Raw genomic sequence first — 10,877 nt, 5'->3', positions numbered from 1 at the left:
CAGAGTGGAAATCTCATTCTGGAAACATCCCCCAGGCTGTGGCTAAGCCATGTCTCCGCAATATCCTTTCTTTCAGGAGTGCTAGTTCTGCAAGGTTCGCAGGAGAGCTTCCGTAAAGTTTGGAAGGTAGGAGACGAGGTACTGGCAGAAGTAAAGCTGTGAGTACCGGGCGTGAGTCGTGCTTCGGTAGCTCAGTTGGTAGAGCACTTGCCCGCGAAAGGCAAAGGTCCCGAGTTCGAGTCTCGGTCGGGCACGCAGTTTTAATCTGCCAGGAAGTTTCATATCGGCGCACACTCCGCTGTAGAGTGGAAATTCTCATTCTGAAAACATCCGCCAGGCTGTGGCTAAGCCATGTCTCCGCAATATCCTTTCTTTCAGGAGTGCTAGTACTGCAACGTTCGCAGGCGAGCTTTTGTAAACTTTGGAAGGTAGGAGACGAGGTACTGGCAGAAGTAAAGCTGTGAGTACCGGGCGTGAGACGTGCTTCGGTAGCTCAGTTGGTAGAGCACTTGCCCGCGAAAGGCAAAGGTCCCGAGTTCGAGTCTCAGTCGGGCACGCAGTTTTAATCTGTCAGGAAGTTTCATATCAGCGCACACTGCGCTGCAGAGTGAAAATCTCATTCTGGAAACATCCCCCAGGCTGTGGCTAACCCATGTCTCCGCAATATCATTTCTTTCAGGAGTGCTAGATCTGCAAAGTATGCAGGAGGACTTCTGTAAAGTTTGGAAGGTAGGAGACGAGGTACTGGCAGAAGTAAATCAGTGAGTTCCGGGCGTGAGTCGTGCTTCGGTAGCTCAGTTGGTAGAGCACTTGCCCGCGAAAGGCAAAGGTCCCGAGTTCGAGTCTCGATCGGGCACGCATTTTTAATCTGCCAGGAAGTTTCATATCAGCGCACACTCCGCTGCAGAGTGGAAATTCTCATTCTGGAAACATCCCCCAGGCTCTGGCTAAGACATGTCTCCGCAATATCCTTTCTTTCAGGAGTGCTAGTTCAGCAAGGGTCGCAGGAGAGCTTCTGTAAAGTTTGGAAGGTAGGAGACGAGGTACTGGCAGAAGTAAAGCTATGAGTACCGGGCGTGAGACGTGCGCCGGTAGCTCAGATGGTAGAGCATTTTCCCGCGAAAGGCAAAGGTCTCGAGTTCGAGTCTCGGTCGGTCACGCAGTTTTAATCTGCCAGGAAGTTTCATATCAGCGCACACTCGGCTGCAGAGTGAAAATCTCATTCTGGAAACATCCCCCAGGCTGTGGCTAAGCCATGTCTCCGCAATATCCTTTCTTTCAGGAGTGCTAGTTCTGCAAGGTTCGCAGGAGAGCTTCTGTAAAGTTTGGAAGGTAGGAGACGAGGTACTGGCAGAAGTAAAGCTGTGAGTTCCGGGCGTGAGTCGTGCTTCGGTAGCTCAGTTGGTAGAGCACTTGCCCGCGAAAGGCAAAGGTCCCGATTTCGAGTCTCGGTCGGGCGCGCAGTTTTAATCTGCCAGGAAGTTTCATATCAGCGCACACTCCGCTGCAGAGTGAAAATCTCATTCTGGAAATATCCCCCAGGCTGTGGCTAAGCCATGTCTCCGCAATATCCTTTCTTTCAGGAGTGCTAGTTCTGCAAGGTTCGCAGGAGAGTTTCTGTAAAGTTTGGAAGGTAGGAGACGAGGTACTGGCAGAAGTAAAGCTGTGAGTACCGGGCGTGAGTCGTGCTTCGGTATCTCATTTGGTAGAGCACTTGCCCGCGAAAGGCAAAGGTCCCGAGTTCGAGTCCCCGTCAGGCACGCAGTTTTAATCTGCCAGGAAGTTTCATTTCAGCGCACACTCGGCTGCAGAGTGAAAATCTCATTCTGGAAACATCCCCCAGGCTGTGGCTAAGCCATGTCTCCGCAATATCCTTTCTTTCAGGAGTGCTACTTCTGCAAGGTTCGCAGGAGAGCTTCTGTAAATTTGGAAGGTAGGAGACGAGGTACTGGCAGAAGTAATTGGTAGAGCACTTGCCCGCGAAAGGCAAAGGTCCCGAGTTCGAGTCTCGGTCGGGCACGCAGTTTTAATCTACCAGGAAGTTTCATATCAGCGCACACTCCGCTGCAGAGTGGAAATCTCATTCTGGAAACATCCCCCAGACTGTGGCTAAGCCATGTCTCCGCAATATCCTTTCTTTCAGGAGTGCTAGTTCTGCAAGGTTCGCAGGAGAGCTTCCGTAAAGTTTGGAAGGTAGAAGACGAGGTACTGGCAGAAGTAAAGCTGTGAGTACCGGAAGTGAGTCGTGCTTCGGTAGCTCAGTTGGTAGAGCACTTGCCCGCGAAAGGCAAAGGTCCCGAGTTCGAGTCTCGGTCGGGCACGCAGTTGTAATCTGCCAGGAAGTTTCATATCAGCGCACACTCCGCTGCAGAGTGAAAATCTCATTCTGGAAACATCCCCCAGGCTGTGGCTAAGCCATGTCTCCGCAATATCCTTTCTTTCAGGAGTGCTAGTTCTGCAAGGTTCGCAGGAGAGCTTCTGTAAAGCTTGGAAGGGAGGAGACGAGGTAGTGGGAGAAGTAAAGCTGTGAGTACAGGGCGTGAGTCGTGCTTCGGTAGCTCAGTTGGTAGAGCACTTGCCCGCGAAATGCAAAGGTCCCGAGTTCGAGTCTCGGTCGGGCACGCAGTTTTAATCTGCCAGGAAGTTTCATATCAGCGCACACTCCGCTGCAGAGTGAAAATCTCATTCTGGAAACATCACCCAGGCTGTGGCTAAGCCATGTCTCCGCAATATCCTTTCTTTCAGGAGTGCTAGTTCTGCAAGGTTCGCACGAGAGCTTCTGTAAAATTTGGAAGGTAGGAGACGATGTACTGGCAGAAGTAAAGCTGTGAGTACCGGGCGTGAGTCGTGCTTCGGTAGCTCAGTTGGTAGAGCACTTGCCCGCGAAATGCAAAGGTCCCGAGTGCGAGTATCGGTCGGGCTCGCAGTTTTAATCTGCAGGAAGTTTCATATCAGCGCACACTCCGCTGCAGAGTGAAAATCTCATTCTGGAAACTTCCCCCAGGCTATGGCTAAGCCATGTCTCCGCAATATCCTTTCTTTCAGGAGTGCTAGTTCTGCAAGGTTCGCAGGAGAGCTTCTCTAAAGTTTGGAAGGTAGGAGACGAGGTACTGGCAGAAGTAAAGCTGTGAGTACCGGGCGTGAGTCGTGCTTCGGTAGCTCAGTTGGTAGAGCACTTGCCCGCGAAAGGCAAAGGTCCCGAGTTCGAGTCTCGGTCGGGCACGCAGTTTTAATCTGCCAGGAAGTTTCATATCGGCGCACACTCCGCTGTAGAGTGGAAATTCTCATTCTGAAAACATCCCCCAGGCTGTGGCTAAGCCATGTCTCCGCAATATCCTTTCTTTCAGGAGTGCTAGTTCTGCAAGGTTCGCAGGAGAGCTTCTGTAAAGTTTGGAAGGTAGGAGACGAGGTACTGGCAGAAGTAAAGCTGTGAGTACCGGGCGTGAGTCGTGCTTCGGTAGCTCAGTTGGTAGAGCACTTGCCCGCGAAAGGCAAAGGCCCCGAGTTCGAGTCTCGGGCGGGCACGCAGTTTTAATCTGCCAGGAAGTTTCATATCAGCGCACACTCCGCTGCAGAGTGAAAATCTCATTCTGGAAACATCCCCCAGGCTGTGGCTAAGACATGTCTCCGCAATATCCTTTCTTTCAGGAGTGCTAGTTCTGCAAGTTTCGCAGGAGAGCTTCTGTAAAGTTTGGAAGGTAGGAGACGAGGTACTGGCAGAAGTAAAGCTGTGAGTACCGGGCGTGAGTCGTGCTTCGGTAGCTCAGTTGGTAGAGCACTTGCCCGCGAAAGGCAAAGGTCCCGAGTTCGAGTCTCGGCCGGGCGCGCAGTTTTAATCTGCCACGAAGTTTCATATCAGCGCACACTCCGCTGCAGAGTGAAAATCTCTTTCTGGAAACATCCCCGAGACTGTGGCTAAGCCATGTCTCCGCAATATCCTTTCATTCAGGAGTGCTACTTCTGCAAGGTTCGCAGGAGAGCTTCTGTAATGTTTGGAAGGTAGGAGACGAGGTACTGGCAGAAGTAATTGGTAGAGCACTTGCCCGCGAAAGGCAAAGGACCCGAGTTCGAGTCTCGGTCGGGCACGCAGTTTTAATCTGCCAGGAAGTTTCATATCAGCGCACACTCCGCTGCAGAGTGAAAATCTCATTCTGGAAACATCCCCCAGGCTGTGGCTAAGCCATGTCTCCGCAATATCCTTTCTTTCAGGAGTGCTAGTTCTGCAAGGTTCGCAGGAGAGCTCTGTAAAGTTTGGAAGGTAGGAGACAAGGTACTGGCAGAAGTAAAGCTGTGAGGTCCGGGCGTGAGTCGTGCTTCGGTAGCTCAGTTGGTAGAGCACTTGCCCGCGAAATGCAAAGGACCCGAGTTCGAGTCTCGGTCGGGCACGCAGTTTTAATCTGCCAGGAAGTTTCATATCAGCGCACACTCCGCTGCAGAGCGAAAATCTCATTCTGGAAACTTCCCCCAGGCTGTGGCTAAGCCAGGTCTCCGCAATATCCTTTCTTTCAGGAGTGCTAGTTCTGCAAGGTTCGCAGGAGAGCTCTGTAAAGTTTGGAAGGTAGGAGACGAGGTACTGGCAGAAGTAAAGCTGTGAGTTCCGGGCGAGAGTCGTGCTTCGGTAGCTCAGTTGGTAGAGCACTTGCCCGCGAAATGCAAAGGACCCGAGTTCGAGTCTCGGTCGGGCACGCAGTTTTAATCTGCCAGGAAGTTTCATATCAGCGCACACTCCGCTGCAGAGCGCAAATCTCATTCTGGTAACTTCCCCCAGGCTGTGGCTAAGCCAGGTCTCCGCAATATCCTTTCTTTCAGGAGTGCTAGTTCTGCAAGGTTCGCAGGAGAGCTTCTGTAAAGTTTGGAAAGTAGGAGACGATGTACTGGCAGAAGTAAAGCTGTGAGTACCGGGCGTGAGTCGTGCTTCGGTAGCTCAGTTGGTAGAGCACTTGCCCGCGAAATGCAAAGGTCCCGAGTTCGAGTATCGGTCGGGCACGCAGTTTTAATCTGTCAGGAAGTTTGATATCAGCGCACACTCCGCTGCAGAGTGAAAATCTCATTCTGGAAACTTCCCCCAGGCTATGGCTAAGCCATGTCTCCGCAATATCCTTTCTTTCAGGAGTGCTAGTTCTGCAAGGTTCGCAGGAGAGCTTCTGTAAAGTTTGGAAGGTAGGAGACGAGGTACTGGCAGAAGTAAAGCTGTGAGTACCGGGCGTGAGTCGTGCTTCGGTAGCTCAGTTGGTAGAGCACTTGCCCGCGAAAGACAAAGGCCCCGAGTTCGAGTCTCGGTCGGGCACGCTGTTTTAATCTGCCAGGAAGTTTCATATCAGCGCACACTCCGCTGCAGAGTGAAAATCTCATTCTGGAAACATCCCCCAGGCTGTGGCTAAGCCATGTCTCCGCAATATCCTTTCTTTCAGGAGTGCTAGTTCTGCAAGGTTCGCAGGAGAGCTTCTGTAAAGTTTGGAAGGTAGGAGACGAGGTACTGGGAGAAGTAAAGCTGTGAGTACCGGGCGTGAGTCGTGCTTCGGTAGCTCAGTTGGTAGAGCACTTGCTTGCGAAAGGCAAAGGCCCCTTGTTCGAGTCTCGGTCGGGCACGCAGTTTTAATCTGCCAGGAAGTTTCATATCAACGCACACTCCGCTGCAGAGTGAAAATCTCATTCTGGAAACATCCCCCAGGCTGTGGCTAAGCCATGTCTCCGCAATATCCTTTCTTTCAGGAGTGCTAGTTCTGCAAGGTTCGCAGGAGCGCTCTGTAAAGTTTGGAAGGTAGGAGACGAGGTACTGGCAGAAGTAAAGCTGTGAGTTCCGGGCGTGAGTCGTGCTTCGGTAGCTCAGTTGGTAGAGCACTTGCCCGCGAAATGCAAAGGACCCGAGTTCGAGTCTCGGTCGGGCACGCAGTTTTAATCTGCCAGGAAGTTTCATATCAGCGCACACTCCGCTGCAGAGCGAAAATCTCATTCTGGAAACTTCCCCCAGGCTGTGGCTAAGCCAGGTCTCCGCAATATCCTTTCTTTCAGGAGTGCTAGTTCTGCAAGGTTCGCAGGAGAGCTTCTGTAAAGTTTGGAAAGTAGGAGACGATGTACTGGCAGAAGTAAAGCTGTGAGTACCGGGCGTGAGTCGTGCTTCGGTAGCTCAGTTGGTAGAGCACTTGCCCGCGAAATGCAAAGGTCCCGAGTTCGAGTATCGGTCGGGCACGCAGTTTTAATCTGCCAGGAAGTTTCATATCAGCGCACACTCCGCTGCAGAGTGAAAATCTCATTCTGGAAACTTCCCCCAGGCTATGGCTAAGCCATGTCTCCGCAATATCCTTTCTTTCAGGAGTGCTAGTTCTGCAAGGTTCGCAGGAGAGCTTCTGTAAAGTTTGGAAGGTAGGAGACGAGGTACTGGCAGAAGTAAAGCTGTGAGTACCGGGCGTGAGTCGTGCTTCGGTAGCTCAGTTGGTAGAGCACTTGCCCGCGAAAGGCAAAGGTCCCGATTTCGAGTCTCGGTCGGGCACGCAGTTTTAATCTGCCAGGAAGTTTCATATCGGCGCACACTCCGCTGTAGAGTGGAAATTCTCATTCTGGAAACATCCCCCAGGCTGTGGCTAAGCCATGTCTCCGCAATATCCTTTCTTTCAGGAGTGCTAGTTCAGCAAGGTTCGCAGGAGAGCTTCTGTAAACTTTGGAAGGTAGGAGACGAGGTACTGGCAGAAGTAAAGCTGTGAGTACCGGGCGTGAGTCGTGCTTCGGTAGCTCAGTTGGTAGAGCACTTGCCCGCGAAAGGCAAAGGCCCCGAGTTCGAGTCTCGGTCGGGCACGCAGTTTTAATCTGCCAGGAAGTTTCATATCAGCGCACACTCCTCTGCAGAGTGAAAATCTCATTCTGGAAACATCCCCCAGGCTGTGGCTAAGCCATGTCTCCGCAATTTCCTTTCTTTCAGGAGTGCTAGTTCAGCAAGGTTCGCAGGAGGGCATCTGTAAACTTTGGAAGGTAGGAGACGAGGTACTGGCAGAAGTAAAGCTGTGAGTACCGGGCGTGAGTCATGCGTCCGTAGCTCAGATGGTAGAGGACTTGCCCGCGAAAGGCAAAGGTCCCGAGTTCGAGTCCCCGTCTGGCACGCAGTTTTAATCTACCAGGAAGTTTCATATCAGCGCACACTGCTCTGCAGAGTGAAAATCTCATTCTGGAAACATCCCCCAGGCTGTTGCTAAGCCATGTCTCCGCAATATCCTTTCTTTCAGGAGTGCTAGTTCTGCAAGGTTCGCAGGAGAGCTTCTGTAAAGTTTGGAAGGTAGGAGACGAGGTACTGGCAGAAGTAAAGCTGTGAGTACCGGGCGTGAGTCGTGCTTCGGTAGCTCAGTTGGTAGAGCACTTGCCCGCGAAAGGCAAAGGTCCCGAGTTCGAGTCTCGGTCGGGCACGCAGTTTTAATCTGCCAGGAATTTTCATATCGGCGCACACTCCGCTGTAGAGTGGAAATTCTCATTCTGGAAACATCCCCCAGGCTGTGGCTAAGCCATGTCTCCGCAATATCCTTTCTTTCAGGAGTGCTAGTTCTGCAAGATTCGCAGGAGAGCTTCTGTAAAGTTTGGAAGGTAGGAGACGAGGTACTGGCAGAAGTAAAGCTGTGAGTACCGGGCGTGAGTCATGCGTCGGTAGCTCAGATGGTAGAGGAATTGCCCGCGAAAGGCAAAGGTCCCGAGTTCGAGTCCCCGTCTGGCACGCAGTTTTAATCTACCAGGAAGTTTCATATCAGCGCACACTGCGCTGCAGAGTGAAAATCTCATTCTGGAAACATCTCCCAGGCTGTGGCTAAGCCATGTCTCCGCAATATCCTTTCTTTTAGGAGTGCTAGTTCTGCAAGGTTCGCAGGAGAGCTTCTGTAATGTTTGGAAGGTAGGAGACGAGGTACTGGCAGAAGTAAAGCTGTGAGTTCCGGGCGTGAGTCGTGCTTCGGTAGCTCAGTTGGTAGAGCACTTGCCCGCGAAAGGCAAAGGTACCGAGTTCGAGTCTCGGTCGGGCGCGCAGTTTTAATCTGCCACGAAGTTTCATATCAGCGCACACTCCGCTGCAGAGTGAAAATCTCATTCTGGAAACATACCCCAGGCTGTGGGTAAGCCATGTCTCCGCAATATCCTTTCATTCAGGAGTGCTACTTCTGCAAGGTTCGCAGGAGAGCTTCTGTAATGTTTGGAAGGTAGGAGACGAGTTACTGGCAGAAGTAATTGGTAGAGCACTAGCCCGCGAAAGGCAAAGGTCCCGAGTTCGAGTCTCAGTCGGGCACGCAATTTTAATCTGCCAGGAAGTTTCATATCAGCGCACACTCCGCTGCAGAGTGAAAATCTCATTCTGGAAACATCCCCCAGGCTGTGGCTAAGCCATGTCTCCGCAATATCCTTTCTTTCAGGAGTGCTTGTTCTGCAAAGTATGCAGGAGAGCTTCTGTAAAGTTTGGAAGGTAGGAGACGAGGTACTGGCAGAAGTAAAGCTGTGAGTACCGGGTGTGAGTCGTGCTTCGGTAGCTCAGTTGGTAGAGCACTTGCCCCCGAAAGGCAAAGTTCCCGAGTTCGAGTCTCGGTCGGGCACGCAGTTTTAATCTGCCAGGAAGTTTCATATCAGCGCACACTCCGCTGCAGAGCGAAAATCTCATTCTGGAAACTTCCCCCAGGCTGTGGCTAAGCCAGGTCTCCGCAATATCCTTTTTTTCAGGAGTGGTAGTTCTGCAAGGTTCGCAGGAGAGCTTCTGTAAAGTTTGGAAAGTAGGAGACGATGTACTGGCAGAAGTAAAGCTGTGAGTACCGGGCGTGAGTCGTGCTTCGGTAGCTCAGTTGGTAGAGCACTTGCCCGCGAAATGCAAAGGTCCCGAGTTCGAGTATCGGTCGGGCACGCAGTTTTAATCTGCCAGGAAGTTTCATATCAGCGCACACTCCGCTGCAGAGCGAAAATCTCATTCTGGAAACTTCCCCCAGGCTGTGGCTAAGCCAGGTCTCCGCAATATCCTTTCTTTCAGGAGTGGTAGTTCTGCAAGGTTCGCAGGAGAGCTTCTGTAAAGTTTGGAAAGTAGGAGACGATGTACTGGCAGAAGTAAAGCTGTGAGTACCGGGCGTGAGTCGTGCTTCGGTAGCTCAGTTGGTAGAGCACTTGCCCGCGAAATGCAAAGGTCCCGAGTTCGAGTATCGGTCGGGCACGCAGTTTTAATCTGCCAGGAAGTTTCATATCAGCGCACACTCCGCTGCAGAGTGAAAATCTCATTCTGGAAACTTCCCCCAGGCTATGGCTAAGCCATGTCTCCGCAATATCCTTTCTTTCAGGAGTGCTAGTTCTGCAAGGTTCGCAGGAGAGCTTCTGTAAAGTTTGGAAGGTAGGAGACGAGGTACTGGCAGAAGTAAAGCTGTGAGTACCGGGCGTGAGTCGTGCTTCGGTAGCTCAGTTGGTAGAGCACTTGCCCGCGAAAGGCAAAGGTCCCGATTTCGAGTCTCGGTCGGGCACGCAGTTTTAATCTGCCAGGAAGTTTCATATCGGCGCACACTCCGCTGTAGAGTGGAAATTCTCATTCTGGAAACATCCCCCAGGCTGTGGCTAAGCCATGTCTCCGCAATATCCTTTCTTTCAGGAGTGCTAGTTCAGCAAGGTTCGCAGGAGAGCTTCTGTAAAGTTTGGAAGGTAGGAGACGAGGTACTGGCAGAAGTAAAGCTGTGAGTACCGGGCGTGAGTCGTGCTTCGGTAGCTCAGTTGGTAGAGCACTTGCCTGCGAAAGGCAAAGGCCCCGAGTTCGAGTCTCGGTCGGGCACGCAGTTTTAATCTGCCAGGAAGTTTCATATCAGCGCACACTCCGCTGCAGAGTGAAAATCTCATTCTGGAAACATCCCCCAGGCTGTGGCTAAGCCATGTCTCCGCAATATCCTTTCTTTCAGGAGTGCTAGTTCAGCAAGGTTCGCAGGAGAGCTTCTGTAAACTTTGGAAGGTAGGAGACGAGGTACTGGCAGAAGTAAAGCTGTGAGTACCGGGCGTGAGTTATGCGTCCGTAGCTCAGATGGTAGAGCACTTGCCCGCGAAAGGCAAAGGTCCCGAGTTCGAGTCTCGGTCGGGCACGCAGTTTTAATCTGCCAGGAATTTTCATATCGGCGCACACTCCGCTGTAGAGTGGAAATTCTCATTCTGGAAACATCCCCCAGGCTGTGGCTAAGCCATGTCTCCGCAATATCCTTTCTTTCAGGAGTGCTACTTCAGCAAGGTTCGCAGGAGAGCTTCTGTAAAGTTTGGAAGGTAGGAGACGAGGTACTGGCAGAAGTAAAGCTGTGAGTACCGGGCGTGAGTCATGCGTCGGTAGCTCAGATGGTAGAGGACTTGCCCGCGAAAGGCAAAGGTCCCGAGTTCGAGTCCCCGTCTGGCACGCAGTTTTAATCTACCAGGAAGTTTCATATCAGCGCATACTGCGCTGCAGAGTGAAAATCTCATTCTGGAAACATCCCCCAGGCTGTGGCTAAGCCATGTCTCCGCAATATCCTTTCTTTTAGGAGTGCTAGTTCTGCAAGGTTCGCAGGAGAGCTTCTGTAAAGTTTGGAAGGTAGGAGACGAGGTACTGGCAGAAGTAAAGCTGTGAGTTCCGGGCGTGAGTCGTGCTTCGGTAGCTCAGTTGGTAGAGCACTTGCCCGCGAAAGGCAAAGGTCCCGAGTTCGAGTCTCGGTCGGGCGCGCAGTTTTAATCTGCCACGAAGTTTCATATCAGCGCACACTCCGCTGCAGAGTGAAAATCTCATTCTGGAAACATACCCCAGGCTGTGGGTAAGCCATGTCTCCGCAATATCCTTTCATTCAGGAGTGCTACTTCTGCAAGGTTCGCAGGAGAGCTTCTGTAATGTTTGGAAGGTAGGAGACGAGGTACTGGCAGAAGTAATTGGTAGA

At 51.8% G+C, this 10,877-nt stretch overlaps 2 non-coding genes across 2 annotated transcripts; both read left to right on the top strand.

Moving 5' to 3' along the window:
• Positions 1–3,752: 3,752 nt before the first annotated feature.
• Positions 3,753–3,827, top strand: Trnas-cga (transfer RNA serine (anticodon CGA)). The gene has a single exon. It is a non-coding gene; the product is annotated as a tRNA-Ser (tRNA).
• Positions 3,828–10,594: 6,767 nt separating this feature from the next.
• Trnas-cga (transfer RNA serine (anticodon CGA)) lies at positions 10,595–10,669 on the top strand. The gene has a single exon. It is a non-coding gene; the product is annotated as a tRNA-Ser (tRNA).
• Positions 10,670–10,877: the final 208 nt, after the last annotated feature.

This window comes from Schistocerca cancellata, chromosome 6, assembly GCF_023864275.1.
Source record: "Schistocerca cancellata isolate TAMUIC-IGC-003103 chromosome 6, iqSchCanc2.1, whole genome shotgun sequence".
Classification (NCBI taxonomy): domain Eukaryota; kingdom Metazoa; phylum Arthropoda; class Insecta; order Orthoptera; family Acrididae; genus Schistocerca; species Schistocerca cancellata.
This window is presented reverse-complemented; position numbering and strand designations above follow the sequence as displayed.